General features: G+C 48.0%; 1 pseudogene; it reads right to left on the bottom strand.

Moving 5' to 3' along the window:
* Positions 1-13,895: 13,895 nt before the first annotated feature.
* Positions 13,896-17,265, bottom strand: LOC146253641 (uncharacterized; annotated as a pseudogene).

Raw genomic sequence — 17,265 nt, forward strand, 5'->3', positions numbered from 1 at the left:
ACATAAATCTGTCCCCTGATGTCTGGCGCTTGTAGTTCTCAATATCTGGGCCTTGTAGTCTTTCATGGGAGAGGCCTACATACACACTTCTCTCTGTTGCTCTCAAACTCTATCTATCTGGTCTTCCACATTTGGCCTCTATGTCTTCTATGTTTTAGTGGTAATACTAATCAGTCAACAGCTTTGCATCTGGTTTTCAATAATATAGCATATAAAAGTAAAAAGGTGATTAAGAGGTTCATTTTCAATCTTATAATCTATAATCATTTCAACTTCATAATTACAGCAGTGTGATGTTTTTTCCACTACAGACTAAATGGTGCTATGACTACTACTACTATAATGATTTAACTGTTTCATTGGTAACAATGCAAATGTTAAATGGATTCAGAAGTGATGTTTTAATCTTGATATAAATTAGAAACCTTTCTGTGGAATAAAATGTAGGTACAAACACTCCTATCATGATACGTTCTACCAGTTAAGTAAAGATGTTCCAGTTGATTTGTTATGTTTTAGGGCAGAAGTTTGAATGTTTTGAGAATAGTTATTGACTGTTGGAAGAGGTGATAACAATACTGTTTCATTTATGTGACTTGATGAAGTATTATCTGGGAATTGCATTAAAGGATTGTCACTTGTAGTTACAAAAGTATCAGACATTCAAAACTCTTCATCACCACTGATGTAAGAGCTACAGGCTGGAAGTAATTGGGAATCCTGGGTCTGCTCTTCTTTGGAACAAGGCAGATGGCAGAGAACTGTGTGTTCCAGCTCCTCCAAGGACCAGTTGAACAGTTCACCGAAGACAAGGCCAGTTGTTTGTAGCAGGTCTCCAGGAGATTGTTATTACTGATGTTATCAGGACATAATGCTTTGTTGACTTTGGCTATTTGGTGAAGTTAAGCCCTCTAGAACGAGTTCAGAGTATCTGCAAAGGTGCCACAATCCTTAAGGCTCATGTTGCAGGGTGTACATTGGTTCTCTGTAGTCCCAGAAAACTTTTAAGGCCACTCCAGACATCACACATCTGTCCACATTTATATATTTTCCACCTTTTCTTTAGGCTATTTTAGCTTCCTTAATTTACTTAGGCCTAATTCATTTTATCACAGTGATATATTTTCCACCTTTTCTTTAGACTACTTTATCTTCCTTAATTTGCTTACATAATTTTATAAAATTACACTGGATCTTGGCATCTATGAAATATGTATTTTTTTCAAATTGTATGTGATTTTAATTTATTTAATTTATAAACTATCCAATATTTATTATTCGAACATGTTTTCAAATATTATACCTTTCTATATTATTAGAACATATTTTCAAATATTATACCTTTCTATATAAATGTGTCATCAAACATCATCACGAGTTTTTCTTGTTTCTTGCCTCGCAAACCATTCAAATATCTTGTTGCGATCTAGTGACACTGCCTTTCAATTCGCTAGGTGGCGCTGTCAGGGTCGTAGAACTGCGGTCCTGAAACTGCTCTGCAGGTTCATACTATTGAACCTGTCAGCTGTATTGTCGATGCCTCGAGAGAAAAGTGGAAGTAACCAGAGCTTGCCGTCAAGCAGTAGCTCTGGTCGTATGATGTGTATGACGTCAATGCCATTTTCAAAGGCTTTTTAGAACAGAAAGGCAACTTTAAAAAATCTAACACCCAGTGGTGTGTATTTTTTTTGCCTCCCCTTTCGATTTCAGAATTCAAATTACTAGACAAAAAAATATATCCTGAGAATTGTTTTTGTAGATTTTGAGGGGTATAGCTCTATAGACCTTCATTCATTCTGCACTCGACAGTTAGCGCCCTCATATGGAACTAGAGTGCAACTGCAACCAGTTCAGAACCCGGAAGTTTCCCGAGAGTGGGAGTTCTCCCTTTATTAGACATTCTCTAGACAGGTGGTCAACCTACTTGACACACGCGCGTCATGGTCATAAGTTCACCATTTTACAGTTTGGTCAACACCACAAATGTTGAGGAGGGCAGCCTTTAGGAGATGTGGGAATGGTGCTTTTAGCCAGATGCTCCGATTATTTTTGTGATTTCTGGAGAGTGAGACTGCATCCCGGGGGTACATTGTTTTGACTTAGCCTCAGAGACAGACTCGCTCACTGGCAGTGTGTAAACAATATTGTAGTTCACTCAATTCTACTCCTAAAACGTCAGGGGGCTGCTTTTTGTAGGCAATAGCCTGCTGAAGATAGCCAGTATATAGGATCTTTCAAAACAATCCTATTTCATTCGTCATTTGCCTGAGAAAGTGACCTACGTTAGCCAGGCTAGTTTCACTCGGTCAGCCTATTTAAAGGTCTTTGACAGTCAGAATAACTGTTTACAGGCAAAGGTTGAGCTGGTCTTTTGTCAGATGTGTATATATGGACCAGTTTAGAGCTAAATACTCTTGTTAGAGCCTGTGTTTTGAGTGACTTTGCATGGGTTTCCAACACATTTTGATTCAAGTTCAAGTTTTGCCACTGCATTACACTGTCAAAACTGAAGTCTGTATCAAGTGTAGATGGAAAAAGCTTCATTTTTCACCACTGACATGGACCCTTTCTTCACTTTTACAGGTCATGCAGAGGCCTGCTCAACAGAGTGCAACAGACCATGCTGAGAGCAACAAGAGAAGATGCTGAGTGTAACAGAGGATGCAACAGAGGATGCTGGAGCAACACAGACCCCTTGCTGGACTACCCCTCTCTACCTGGACAGCTTCTCTTCAGCCCTGCCCCCAAGACAGCTTCATCCAGCTGCCCTGCCCTGCCTGCCTGCCTGCCCCTGCCTTGATATCTCAAAAGATCACTGAATTACAACTGTTTAAACTTCAGTCAAATCTTATAATGCTTGCCACAGTACAAATAGCTTACTTTTCTATGAAGTAACTGACCACAATGGTTTTCAACACTGACAATAGCTCAGTAGGCAAAGACAGTGCACTGCAAGGTCACAGGTTCAAATAATAATTTCAGTCATAATTTTGATTATCTGTTTAGTTAAACAGGATGACATAATTCTGATATACCATGTGCAATTTCACTTTTAAAATGTAAACTGTTTCTTAACCTTTGTCCCAAAGCTATTACTCAAATCACAGTCGGAGCACAGCTAGATAATCAGCGTCAGCGCCCCTTGGGTACCCAGCATGCCGTGCGGTATGTCAAATAGGCAAAGACTTGTGGAAAATAGTGCGGTTACAAAAACCGTGCGAGGGATTTCAGTTGTTGTGTTTGTTCAGTTAGATGTTTGTAATGTTATTGCTTATCAGTTAATATAGCTTGTTGGTCACCCTGATTGTGCATGTTGTGTATTTTAATAGGACCAGAGAGTCGGCTGCTGTACTGCCATAAGCTATTCTCGCTAGGTGCTGATCGTGGGCTCTCCCCTAGCCCGGTTGCCCACATGACTATTGTTAATTGTGCATTGACTGAAATCTGGAAAGAGATCAACTCAAGTAGAGTTAAAATATCTGCTGTTTTCAGGCATCTTGGGGAAAATGTGTAAATTGTGGGAGGCATGTTTTTGGACTATTCTATTCATTAAATCTCAACAGTTGGTGTGTAGCAGAGAGGATAGAGAGACTGACTTGTAACCTTATGCTCATGAGTTTAAATCCCTGTTCAGCGTATTGTCGTTGGCCAAACATTTACATTTACATTTACATTTATTCATTTAGCAGACGCTTTTATCCAAAGCGACTTCCAAGAGAGAGCTTTACAAAAGAGCATAGGTCACTGATCATAACAACGAGATAGTCCCAAACATTGCAAGCAGCCAAAACATGAAGCATACATTATGAAAAAGCTAAACAAGTGCCAAAAGGGAAGACCCATAAGAGCATGTAGTTATACAAGTTACAACAAAAAAAAACAACATGAACCACAAAAGTGCAGGACTGTACCTGTAAAAGAACAATCAACAGTAAAATATTACACAGCAAGTACAAGACTTAACTTCGTTATATCTAACCTACAATAGCAACAAGTCACTCAATAAGAGTCATAGTGATCCTGGAGGAAACTAACAAGTCCAGCCAAGCATTCTTAAGTGCCGTTGTACTCCCGGAACAAGTGCGTCTTGAGCCTTTTCTTGAAGGTGGGGAGACAGTCAGGGTCCCTGATGGAGGTGGGGAGCTGGTTCCACCATTGGGGCGCCAGGCAGGAGAAGAGCTTGTGTTGGGACCGGGCAGTCTTGAGCGGTGGGACCACCAGGCGGTTGTCTGAAGAAGACCGTAGGTGACGGGTGGGGGTGTAAGGTTGCAGGAGAGACTTGATGTAGATGGGTGCAGTCCCGTTCACTGCTCGGAAGGTCAGTACCAGGGTCTTGAATCTGATACGGGCGTTGATGGGTAGCCAGTGGAGGGAGATGAGGAGCGGGGTAACATGGGAGCGTCTGGGTAGATTGTAGACCAGGCGGGCCGCTGCATTCTGAATCCTCTGAAGAGGGCGGGTTGCACATGCTGGGAGACCAGCGAGCAGCGAGTTGCAGTAAGTTTACCAACTTGGAGAGGACCAGTGCTTGGACTAGCAGCTGGGTGGAGTGCTCAGACAGGTATCTCCTGATCTTTTGGATGTTGTAGAGGGTGAATCTACAAGACCGGGAGACTGCGGCGATGTGGGCCGTGAAGGAGAGCTCGTCATCCATTGTAACCCCAAGGTTCCTGGCAGAGGATGAGGAGGTCACCGTCGCAGATCCCAGGGTGATTGACAGGTCGTGGGAGATGGAGGGTTTAGCCGGGATGATGAGAAGTTCTGTTTTGGCGAGGTTCAGCTGGAGGTGGTGCTCGGTCATCCAGGCGGAGATGTCTGCGAGGCAGGCCTCAATCCTAGCAGAGATCCCCAGATCGGTCGGGGGGAACGACAGGTACAGCTGGGTGTCGTCAGCGTAGCAGTGGTAGGAGAAGCCATGGGAGGTGATGATTGGTCCAAGTGAGGTGGTGTACAGAGAGAAGAGGAGGGGTCCAAGGACGGAGCCCTGTGGGACACCGGTGGAGAGCTGGCGGGGGTCTGACAGTTTGCCTCCCCAGGAGACCAGGTAGGATCTTCCCGAGAGGTAGGATGAGATCCACTGGAGTGCAGTGCCAGTGATGCCCATCTCTCCAAGTCTGTAGAGCAGGATCTGGTGGTTAACCGTGTCAAACGCTGCAGAAAGGTCCAGCAGAATGATGACGGATGACCTCGAAGCCGCTCTGGCAGACTGGAGGGCAGTGGTGACTGAAAGGAGGGCAGTCTCTGTGGAGTGGCCGGTCTTGAAGCCCGATTGGTTGGGGTCAAGCAGGTTGTTCTGAGAGAGAAAGTTAGACAGTTGGTTAGATACAGCACGTTCAATTGTTTTAGAAAAGAAGGGTAGCAGTGATACCGGTCTGTAGTTCTGGAGGACGGCAGGGTTAAGGGAGGGTTTTTTGAGTAGAGGAACAACTCTGGCCTGTTTGAAGGCAGAGGGGAAGGTGCCAGAGGTAAGAGAGGAGTTTAGGACATGGAGCAGAAAAGTTATGATAGAGGGGGAGATAGTTTGAAAGAGAGGGGAGGGGACAGGATCAAGGGGGCAGGAGGTGGGGCGATGAGAGAGAATGAGGTCAGAGAGCTCTGACTCGGACAGGGGAGAGAAAGAGTTTAGACATTTAGTTGGGTCAGTCGTTAAAGGTGAGGGGGTAGGAAAGGTGGGTTTAGGGAACCGACTGCTAATGTCGGAGACTTTTTCCTCAAAGAAGGAGGAGAAGTCGTCTGCTGTCAGAGTGGAGGGGGGGGGTGGGGGAGGTGGGTTAAGAAGGGTGGAGAAGGTAGAGAAAAGTTTGTGGGGGTTAGAAGCAGAGTTAATTTTGTTAAGAAAGTAGAGGGTTTTAGCACCAGTTATGTGAGAAGAGAAGGATTTAAGGAGGGAGTGATACTTATCAGGGTCCAGACAGTCTTTGGACTTGCGCCATCTCCTCTCAGCTGCTCGAAGGGTGGACCGCTTTTCACGAATAACATCCGTAAGCCACGGGCAGGAGGGAGAAGATCGTGCAGGCCTGGTTGACAGGGGACAGAGAGAGTCAAGTGATGCAGTTAACGTGGTTAACAGGGTGTCGGTGGCAGTGTTAGTGGGGTAGGACGAGAACTCGTCAATGGGAGGGATGGAGGATGTTACAACAGAGGAGAAATGGGAGGGGGATAGGGAGCGGAGGTTGCGCCGGAAAGTTACGAGGGGAGGGGAGGTAGGAGGAGTTGGAGGGAGAGAGACAGAGAATTTGATAAAGTAGTGATCAGATATGTGCAGTGGGGTTACAGAGGTTAAGTCAGTGATACAGTTACGTGTCAGGACGAGGTCTAGCTGTTTGCCTGCCTTGTGGGTCGCCGGTGTGCTCAGCAGCGTCAAATCAAAGGCAGTCAGGAGGGACAAGAAGTCAGCAGCCTGCGAAGAAATGTCCACATTTCAATCCCAAAAGTACAGAACCAAAACATACCATGTATACATACAACAATGCATAAACTCCCCAAAAAAACAATCTTGATATATAGCCTATACCCTGAGAAAATGGAAACAAAAGCACAGAGAAATATGCAAACATAGCGCTTTCAGGACCTCGGGTACCAGGACAGCAGGAACAACGACCTGGTTGGACTGACCGGCCTCAGCCCGCTAAACCGCTCGACATAAGAAACCGTCCACGAATGTCAACCGCGTAATTTCATGCCACAACCCTGACTGGCACCCTTTAACCTCCACCTGGGTGGTCTCTGACCCATTTCCAGCCAGGACAGAACTTGCTCGATGTCTGCATCCTTCCTCTGCAGCTCCTTGACATTTGAGCCATCGTGAGACAGCGTATACATCAAGGCCTGGTCTGTGAGAGTGTCGGGGTCAGGGGCTGCCTTGGAGCAGGAGCCATTATCAGCGGCCTGTGTATCAACAGAACACACTGTACCAGAAAGTTGTCTAGTTTTGTCTGGGTGCTGGAGTCCACTGCGGTTGGCGCTGGGAAAATCCCCGTCCTCTTGCACTCCACCACGGTCCGGCCTGCGTGAAAGGGCATCAGCGTTTGTATGCTGAGCCCCACTTTTATGTACAATGATCCAGTCGTATGGGTCCAGCTCCAAAGCCCAGCGGCTGCGACGTCTTGTCCGGTCGTTGTCGCTGGGAAGCCGCCGGAGGCCCAACAATGGCCGGTGGTCTGTGACATTAGTGAATGTCAGGAGACCCAAGTAATGTTTAAAACTTCTCACAGCCGACACCATGGCCCACAACTCCTTATCATATGTGGACCAATGTTGTTCAGTGGCAGTGAGGGAGTGACTCGCACAGGCCACTACTCTTTCCAGGCCCTCCGTCTCCTGTGCCAACACAGCCCCCACCACCATCTGTGACGCATCAGTGTAGAGCGTGAAACGCTGGGAAAAGTTTGGACGGGCAACAATAGGTTCTGAGCACAGGGCGTCTCGCAAGAACACATGCCTCCTGGCAACGGAAAGGGACATCTTTTCCCGTGAGCACATGAAGAGGGAGCAGCATGCTGGGCAAAACCTTTAACAAACCTCCGATAATATGAGCCGAGCCCCAGAAACGCCTGTACCTCTGTAGCAGACTGTGGGACTGGCCATGCCTTCAACTTATCGGTGTTCCGAGGGTCAGGGCGGAGCCCCTCAGCCGAGACAACGTGGCCAATAAAAACCACATGGTTGCAGGCCAGGTGACATTTCCTGGCGTTTAACCTCCAATCCGGGTAAAAACCTCTTCTAAATCCCTGAGGTGGGCTTCTAACGACCTGCTGAAGACTAGTATGTCGTCTAAGTAGACCATGCATATGCGCCATGGCAAACCCCTCAACACCAGCTCCATGACCCTCTGAAAGGTTACAGGTGCATTGGTGAGGCCCATGGGCATTTATCTGAACTGATACAGACTGTGGCCAGTAAAGAACGCCGTTTTCTCTCGATCCTCTGATGCCACTTCAACCTGCCAGTATCCGTCAGAGAAGTCCAGGGTGCTGAACTAGGTGGAGCATCCAGCGTGTCGTCCACTCTTGGCAGTAGATGAGAATCCTTGACGGTAACAGAGTTTAGACCCCTGTAATCCACACAAAAACGCCATGTATTGTTTTTTTTCTTGACGAGCACCACGGGAGAGGACCACGGGCTACAGCTCTCCTCAATGATGCCATCCTCCAATAGACACTGCACCTGCCTGTCAATTTCCCTCCGTTTATCTGGGGAAGTTCGATAGGCCCGCTTTTTCACTGAGGAATGGTTACCTGTGTTGATGTGATGTTGGATCAGGCAAGGTTTTCCTACTACCCCTCGTATGGAACTGAATACCCCTTGGTGTCTCTCCAGCAAGGTACGCAGTTGTTGTCTTTGGTCAGCAGATAACAGGCAATCAGGTATCTCCGGAAAAGATGTGTGATGTCTGTCGGCATCACAAACCTCAGCAGGGGATATTACGTCACACCCGTTAACATGGTAAAATACTCCCAGCCGGGAACCGGGGTGCAGTTTGAGCTCATGGTTGGTGGGGTACAGAAGTTGCGCCACTGTGCAGCCATTTTTCACTGGCGCCACTGTACGTGCCACTACAAGGCCCGTACTGTCACGCACCTCAGGTTCTAAATAACCTAAGTAATCACCAATGTGCTTTCCAGTTGCCTGAGGGTGCTCCACCTGTACAGGAACAATTATTTCACAAAAGGGTGGAACAATCACATCGGTAGACATAGACACATTACAACATTCTGGTATACAATCTGGGGTTCGCATAAAAGGAATTACATCTTTCCCAAGCCGGACCAAACCCTGTCCAATGTCCATAATAGCCTGGTTCTGTAACAAAAAATCAAAACCCATCAGTACAGTCTGCATTGCCCCCCGCACTACATGAACAACATGTTCCCAATGTTCACCCCCCAGCTGTATGGGAAGGGTCAACGTCCCTAGTGTGTCCAACAATTGTCCATTCACTGCGCGGGCAAGGTTGTGCTGCTTATTTAACACATGTTTACGCAATGCAGGCATGGACATTCTGAACTCCTCAGATATCAGTAAACATTGGATCCTGAGTCAATTAACACAGTCACATCAACCCCTTCTACCAGTCCTTTGACATAGGCTGTAGACTTAGACTCCCCCACTGAACATGAGTCCACTCTAGGACTAGGGGTTACCTCCGGTGAATCTCTCTGTGGACCCTGAGGCGACAAAACTGGCATCCGGGTCTCAATGCCAGTCACTGGAAGTTTCCCTGCATCTGTCTGGATGAGGCCGGAGACGGTGAACGCCGAGAGGGGGACAGGAACCTCACTTCCCGTCTTGACCATTGCTCGTCCATGCTGTAGGACCTCCGCTGGCCCCCACTGTCTGGTCGGGGTGGTGAGGAGTCAGCTGTGTCACGGGACCCACTCCTGCGAGGAGACCAGCCGCTGCTGTTGTATCCCCCCCGCGGTCCGCGCAGTGGAGAGCGACCCCTTCTACCGTCCTCCGTCAGGGGGTCCCTGGTAGCAGATCTACAGCCCCCGCTTGCCACAGTCACACCGACATGCACGCTGGTGCACCCCGAGTGGTCCTGTGTCATCTTTCCGAATGGGGAAACTCCATCTGCTGCTGTCAGCCCTAAGTGTGTGAGTCTTCAGTTCCCTAATTTCCGTCTGAAGATTGTCCACTTTCAAAGTGAGACGTTCAACAACATCAACAAGCATATTCGTGGCATTGGCACTGCCATCCACCGCAGCAGCAGGTGGAGAACTCAGAGAGGCCACCACAGCAGGTGGGGTAGGAGGGTAGTGCGACCCTGGTGCGCCCACCCTAACTGCTAGTCTTGCACGCTCGCAATGGCCCTCCATCATCATCGTCTCCTCCATGTCGGACGCCCCTTGCTCGTGGCACTTAACTTGGAGAGCGGGGTCTAGACCAGCGAGAAAACGCCTAAATTTCTCCCCATTCACCGCAGCACGGTCATAATCAGGAAAAGCTTTGGCTACCAGTCTTGCGATGTCTGCAGCATAGACCTCCAAACTCTCATAAGCACTAATGCACGTCTAGAAATATAGGAGAAATTGCCGCTGTCCGAACGCCTCCTTTAATTTCTCTTTCATCCGTTCGTAATCACACTGTACCTCTCCTGGAAAACTGTCCCAAAGCAGGAAGGCTGCCCTGTCCAGTCTCGTTAGGGAGAATATTCACCAAGTTCGCCGTGTAGCTCATGCCCAGCTGCCCTGTTGTCTGAGCACGCACCGCGGCTTGAAATTGTTTAACCCATGTAGCAAACGGTTTCTTGCCGTCGCCACAGAACTGTGGTGGAAGCTCCACTCTGATATTACTCACAGAGGTAGTAAATGATGCAGCGCTGTTTTAAAACGCGCCGTCCACCATATCGTCGTCTGCACCTTTTTTCACCCAACCACCATTTCAGTCCACCCAACATGATATGCTCCAACTTAACACGTGTTAGCAAACCGAGTACCGTAGCGCTAGCCAGCCGATAGACTAGTAAGTTCAGTAATTATCCAACGAGAAAACAAATTCAACGAAACACACTCCAAATACCGCTGTCACTAATGTAGCATCCGAGGTGTAAGGCCTGAATATCTCGTGGTATTGGACAAAAACTCAGAGAACTGATACTCTTGGTGCTCAATAATAATCTCAGTTTATTTTCCTTTTTTCCACCTCGCGTCACTTGACGCTCTCTCTTCACGTCATCAACCTGCCACACCGGCCTTAGCAAAAACATTATAACTTGACAACCGAACACTTTATGTTTCAACTCTACAGTAGTAATTAAATGCTACGAATTGCAAAATTACAAGTTGAGCAACCTTGTTAAATTTGGAAGACAATTTTGAAAAAGGGGTTTTCTTTCTTTTCCAGTCTTTAGCAAAACTAGCTTGTTAGCTAAGGTTAACTCCAGATTAGCTCACGGTTGTTACGTCAATAAAAAAAACACCAGCAATTTCTTTTGTAGCTACTTGGAAAAAACATCAAAAAAACAGGGCCAAAAGCACAACATATTTCAGACCCAGATTAAGAAATCAACAAATGCTGTTCCACTTGTAATGGGTAAATAAAGTATGCTATTGCCTAGTGCTGGATGTAGGTAAAAAGCTTGCTTATCTAGCTCATAATCCTAATGCTGGCAGAAGGATCTTTGTGACTTAACGCTAACTTATGCATTATAGTCAGAGAATGTCTCATAAGGGTGCTTTGGCCACTGAAGGAAAAACTTTGGCAACTCTGACTACTTTCCTGACTACTTAAAAACCTCGATGTCCATCTCGTCTGTTGAACAGTCATGTCTGAAGTGCTAGCGGCTAGCGCGATGCGTCGATCCAAGAGTATGGGAGTTGAATCTGCGTGCGTGATGCCGTTTGTCTAAAAAACGTGGAGTGGAATTCTATTGCTATGGGTATTTTCCCTAATGATAAAGTGGAACGGATTTGATTGTGAAGCAATGGAAAGATTGCTGGATTAGTAGACCAGTCATGAACTCATATTTTGATCGCAAAAGTGTGGGGGTCCAAACTACTATTTTTTTTTAAAGTTACATTGTGGCGACGCCCATGGTCTGAAACAACAAAAAGACAGCCTGGAGGCCTTAACGACAGAGACAGAGTTGTCAGTCGACAACTCCACAATCCTGCAGTGGGTGACCGATGTTCAGGAGTGGGCTGAGCGTGGTATGTTTGTACACAAAATGAACATTATATAATTTTACTACTGCTGATAGACTACAAATGTCATATGAATGACTGTCGATCTGGGTTTAGCAAGAAAGCATGAAAGTATTTTCTGTCCTCAACTCATGTTTGTACTTGGATGTTCTCTTTTCTTAACCAGCATCAGTGGAGGACAGTGATGCACCTGTGGAGTTGCAGAAGAAGATGGAGGGGCCTTATGATCAGGCAGACAACACATCGGCTGTACAGGCAGAATGGTTTGTTAGAGAAAAGATCGGTTCAAGAAACCAGCCATGGCCATAATGTCAATCTAGGACACATGTCTATGTTAATGTTTTTCAGACACAAACAAGGGCCGCCACAGGATGAAGGCCAAAAAAAGAGAGGAGAAAGGGAAGCTGGCTGCCCTGGTCCTGGAACATAGTAAACTTGTCCAGCCATCCGAAAGAGTGGAGTCAGTGGAGTTAATCTTCCAGCCGGAATACATATTCCCCTGGCACGTTCCAACATCTGGTATGTAGCCTATAATTGTCATAAACCCGACCTGGACCTGGAAGAACTCATGGAAGAGGGCCAGGAATGTTTAAGCTCTGACACCAGCTCAGATGATGACGACGATGTCAACACCTAGGCATCAACAGAATATCAATGTTATGCATTTGAATTTGGGTATTGTGAGACAAATAAATGCTTTTCTAGAACAATTTCTTGACTGTAAATCAATACATTTTACTTTTCTTGCTTTAGGTCTATGTACTTGTTTTATCAACAACATGCTCTACATCAGATCATGTAGCCTAACACTGATATCCCTTAACATCTGTTACCAAAAAAAGGCATTACAATATATTAGCATGTTTCTATTCCCCTTATTTCAGGCAGTAAGACTCAGTAGTAGTTAATGAACACTTTGTACAACATCATACCGTTAGAAAATCACGGTTTTGGTGATCGACCTTTCCTGCCTTTTCAAGTAGGAAGTACACATGCACTTGCCCTGATGAGTTTAGCCTGATTGAAATTAACCACATGATTTGGATGCGGATTCGCCGTCGACGAACCGATACTTGCGGTTCTCAATTAGCTCGCTAATGTTAACGGGCTAAAGGGACAATTGATTAACTTAGCTTCAACCCTTACGACGAACGGGCCCCAGGTATGAGTAGAGTGATGTTTATTACGGAATGGTAATTGTGCTACAATGTTTGGAGCTTAAACCCCGTGGGGAATCATGGATCAGAGGGCGCCTGCCCGACATCTGAGAAGATACCCAAAAGAGATGAGAGGGTAAGAAGTTGAAACCATCAAACATACTCACAAGTGGGATAGACCAATGACCCTCTAAGCAACACAAACACATTTACGAGATCAACATAATATACTAAGCATACTAAACCCGGGCCGGATCCTGCGGGAGAAGGCTATGCAAGGACAGATCCGTCTAACTGTTCCTGTACCGACAAAACCAGACGAGGGCGAGGAAGGCAGCAGCCTGACAGAGCTAGAGGGCAGCATGCCCTGAAGTGCGATGGCCCGTCGGCCAGAGAACGATGCCCTCGTGTCAGAATGGGCGTGTGTTACTATAGGGCCGACACCCCTCATGCTGTCGGAGATAGCCTTTAGCGGCTGAGACCCGACGCCCTCGAGTATGTAGGTGATAGCCTTTGGCGGCTTTGTCGGCTGGAGGGCCAGCTCCCTTGAGACTATGTGAACAGCCTGTGCCGGCTGGAGGACCGACGTCTCCTCGTACATGACCTAAGTAGGCTAGAGGGCCGACACCCTCATGCTGTCGGAGATAGCCTTTCAGGCTGAGGCCCGCGCCCTCCTTATGCAGGTGATAGATAGCCTTTGGCGGCTAGAGGGCCGGCGCCCTTGAGTCTATGTGAACAGCCTGTGCCGGCTGGAGGACCGACGTCCACACGTACATGACCTATGTAAGCTAGAGGGCCGACGCCCTTAAATCTATGTGAACAGCCTGTGCCGGCTGGAGGACCGACGTCCTTGTGTGCGTAGAGCCTGAGACGCTAGCGGGCCGACGCCCCGTCGAGAAGCCTCGTTGGCTGGAGGACTGGTAGCCTTATGTGATAGCATGTGGCTGAAACCCCAAGCCTTCAGTAGCAATACAGAAGGCCGGATCAGGTTCCACCAGCACGAAGGGCCGTCAAGCCTGAGAAAACAGACAGTTAACACGAGACACGAAACACCACCGACCACCAGTTATTTGCAAATACTCACAGAGAGCCTTCAAGGCCGAAGGGATCTTTGCGCCTCGATGTCGGCAGCAGCATCTGGATGGACGTAGGAAGAGTACGCAGAGGAAGACCAACGCCCCAGCTGTTGCAAAGTTGCCGTGGACAACCCTTGTACGGCAGCGGACGTGGCAGTACCTATTCTGAACGAAAAGCCTGAATACCTTCCAGGGGGAAGGTTGCGCTTGGACACTACCTGCGTTAAATGATGACTGAACCAGGATTGAAACATGGGTTTGTTGGCAGGGGTAATGAAGAGAGGGGAGAGCGGATCTGAGGAAGCCCTCATCTTGACATACCTAAACATGGAAGAGAAAGGACAGAAAGGACCCCCCATGCGAGCAATGACTACGGAGCAAGAGCCTTCAGCTTTAGAGTGTTTGAGAAGAAGGTTGAAGAATTCAGGGTGAAACGCCAAATCAGAAAAGCACACCTCTGTGGTGTGATTAAACACATTTGCCCGAGTGGGGAATTCCCAGCACCAAAGAAACCCATAGAAAGCCATTAGAAACGAACATTCCAAAGGGAGGCGATATAGCGGGAGAAACAGCTACGTCTGAGCACCGAAAGCATGGCATGCAGAATAGATAGAGTAAAAGGGACTCTGTCATCCACCTTAGGGGGAAAAGCTTTGCCTATGCCTTTGAACAGCAATTTGTTTGCAGGAATGGACAAGAGGCTGGGAAAAGAAGGATCCAGCCATCTGGCATTGAATTGGATAAATGTATCACGGCTGGAAATGGCGAACATACGTGCAGTGACAAACAAAAGCAAACGTGCAGTGAGGATAAAGTTATGACAAACAGAGAGCCATGTAATGCTTCTCATGAATGATATGATTAGCGGGCAATTTGAGCGGCCTTTGTTAATAATGCTAACCACAGTCTGGTTGTCGCACAAAACAGCGATACGCTTGCGGCACCACGACTGGCCCCACAGGTGACATGCATCCACTACCGGGTATATTTCGTGCAAAGCTGATGAAGCACCGGGCGCAGCGAAGTTGTTGCAGAAAAGGTTCTTGAGAAGCCGTAGTGAAGAGCCAGAAGCATCGTTCGGAGGATTTACCAACAGAAAATCATCAGCAGATGAAGTAGCACGGAGGCGTAGTACAACGAAAAACGCTTGAGGGGAATAAGCCTGTTTATTCCGGGGACCGGACTAGAACGCGGAGCAGACAGGTCCAGGATAAGCCGTTTTTTCCCGGAGTACTTCCGCGTAGCAACACTGAGGGGACTGCAGCGAAACAGAGGAAACGGAGAAGAGCCAAACGGGCCTATAACGCAGCACCTGTCGCACTCCCTAGCCAAAAGCCCCGACACAACGTCCGGCTCTCGCTGCGCCGAATGAAGGTTACCCAAGACCAGAGAGGAGGACAATGGACACGACACTCCCACCCTGAACCCCTGAGTCAGCCCAGTTAACAGGTAATCGACAAACACAGAATTGGGATGAGAAGAGAGTTCGAAAGCCAGTGCCACCACAACGCCCTCCCTGAGGACTGACCCGGCACGGGCACACAGACCGGGGGTGAGTTTCCTGACAGCTGCTGCAAACATGAAGAAAACTGAAGTTGCCATATGCGCACACACCCTCATTGAAATTGTTGCATATAAGTTTTTAAATTGTATTTATAACCTTTATTTAACCAGATAAAAAGCCCATTGAGATCAAGACCTCTTTCACAAGGGTGACCTGGCCAAGAAAGGCAGCAGCGCACGTCATAGTGGTCAAAACAGACAAACAACAATATTAAATCTTAAGAAGGAGAAAAATAAGCAAATAAGTGCAGAAGATAACAATACAGTAACAATTTAAGAGCATAGAAACCGTTCAAAAGATTCCCATTGTCTTTTTTTTTTTTATAGAGCAGAATGCTTCCAGAGGAAAAAGGTTTGCAACTTTAAGTTCTGATTGAAGGGTATTCCAAGCAGACGGGGCAGAGAAACTGAATGCATTTTTTCCCGTTTAAGTTCGGGCTCGAGGAGCAGAAAGATGCAGAAAGTCATTTGATTGTAGTGCATAACGACTTTCAGTTCTCTGAAGGAAAGTGCATAAATAAGTGGGAATTAGGCCAAGAAGAGCCTTATACACCAGAGTCATCCAGTGTGTGTACTGTCTCATTTCCAAAGAAGGCATGCCAGCTTTTACATATAGTTCACAGTGATGAGTGAGGCGGCTACAACCAGTGATGAACCTCAGAGCACAGTGATACACAGGAGTCAGGGAAAGAAGGCAGCTGGATGACGCTGAAGGTTTGTTGTGTGCAACATGAACCTTGCGGCCACGACTATCCACGCCCGTCGCGCTGGCCCTGCGAGGAGCATGAGGCAGGGTCCCGGGATCCCTCGCCTGAAAAGGCACCAATGGGCAGAGAGTAGCAGTATGCCCCAGGTCGCCGCACAAGCTGCACGACACAGCCTGCGAGCCCCCGACCAGCATGACCAGGAGCTCAGTGTCCAGCACGGACCAGTCCAGCAGCGTGTTGCATCGGGTAACATGGAGGGCAGCCTTGCTGGAGAACCCCTTGTGGGGTACAGGTAGATGACATTTTTCCCATAAAACGAATTGAGATCGCCAATGATGGTCAGGTACCCATGCAGTTCCTTCTTTCTCTGGGGGAAGACAGAGCACACAACCTCACGGAATATGCCGAATGCTACCACAAACTCTCCAATAGACATATCCCTGGCCAGCCTTGGGTCGGCTGTTTTAATGACAGCATGTCGCACTCGGGGGAAGGGAGGATCAGGCCGGATTCGATTTATGTTCCGGCCTTGCAATATATGCAACCTCACAGGGACATAAGGCCTACCCGAAAACGGTGCAGCCACAGCAGAGGCCAGGGTGTAAAGCGGCTCTTCGATTGGACCAGGGACGCCGGGGCAAGAGGTGGAGTGCCCATGGGCGTGATCATCCCAGCAGCGGAGGTACACGCCCCGGCGCTCTCCAGCGACCGCAGACGGACATTGATGGACTGCAAAGAAGAAGCCAGGACCAGCAGGGTGGAGGACATGGCCTCCTCAGGAGGAGTACAAGCGGGAACAGGCGGGGGAGCAATGGCGGGACCGGTGGACGAGCCGGCGGCCAGATGCAGGAGCTCCTGGTGAAGCGACTTCCTTGCACGCTTCCGACAAGGAGAGCCAATGACCCTGGAATCTGGGGGCGACTGGACCTGGTCGGAGGAAACGCCATCCGCCTCGGGGGTCAGCGCTTGGAGCTGGGAGAGCCCCAACCCGGGAGCAGGAAGGACGCCCCGAGCTCGCAGCTGCCGCAGACCCGTCCGAGCCCCGACGGGAAGCAAGCGGAGGGCTACGGCGAGAAACCGAGACGACTTCCTCGAGCTCCGGCTCGGAATCAGACAT

Source organism: Hypomesus nipponensis, chromosome 17, assembly GCF_054491055.1.
Source record: "Hypomesus nipponensis isolate SF chromosome 17, ASM5449105v1, whole genome shotgun sequence".
Lineage (NCBI taxonomy): Eukaryota > Metazoa > Chordata > Actinopteri > Osmeriformes > Osmeridae > Hypomesus > Hypomesus nipponensis.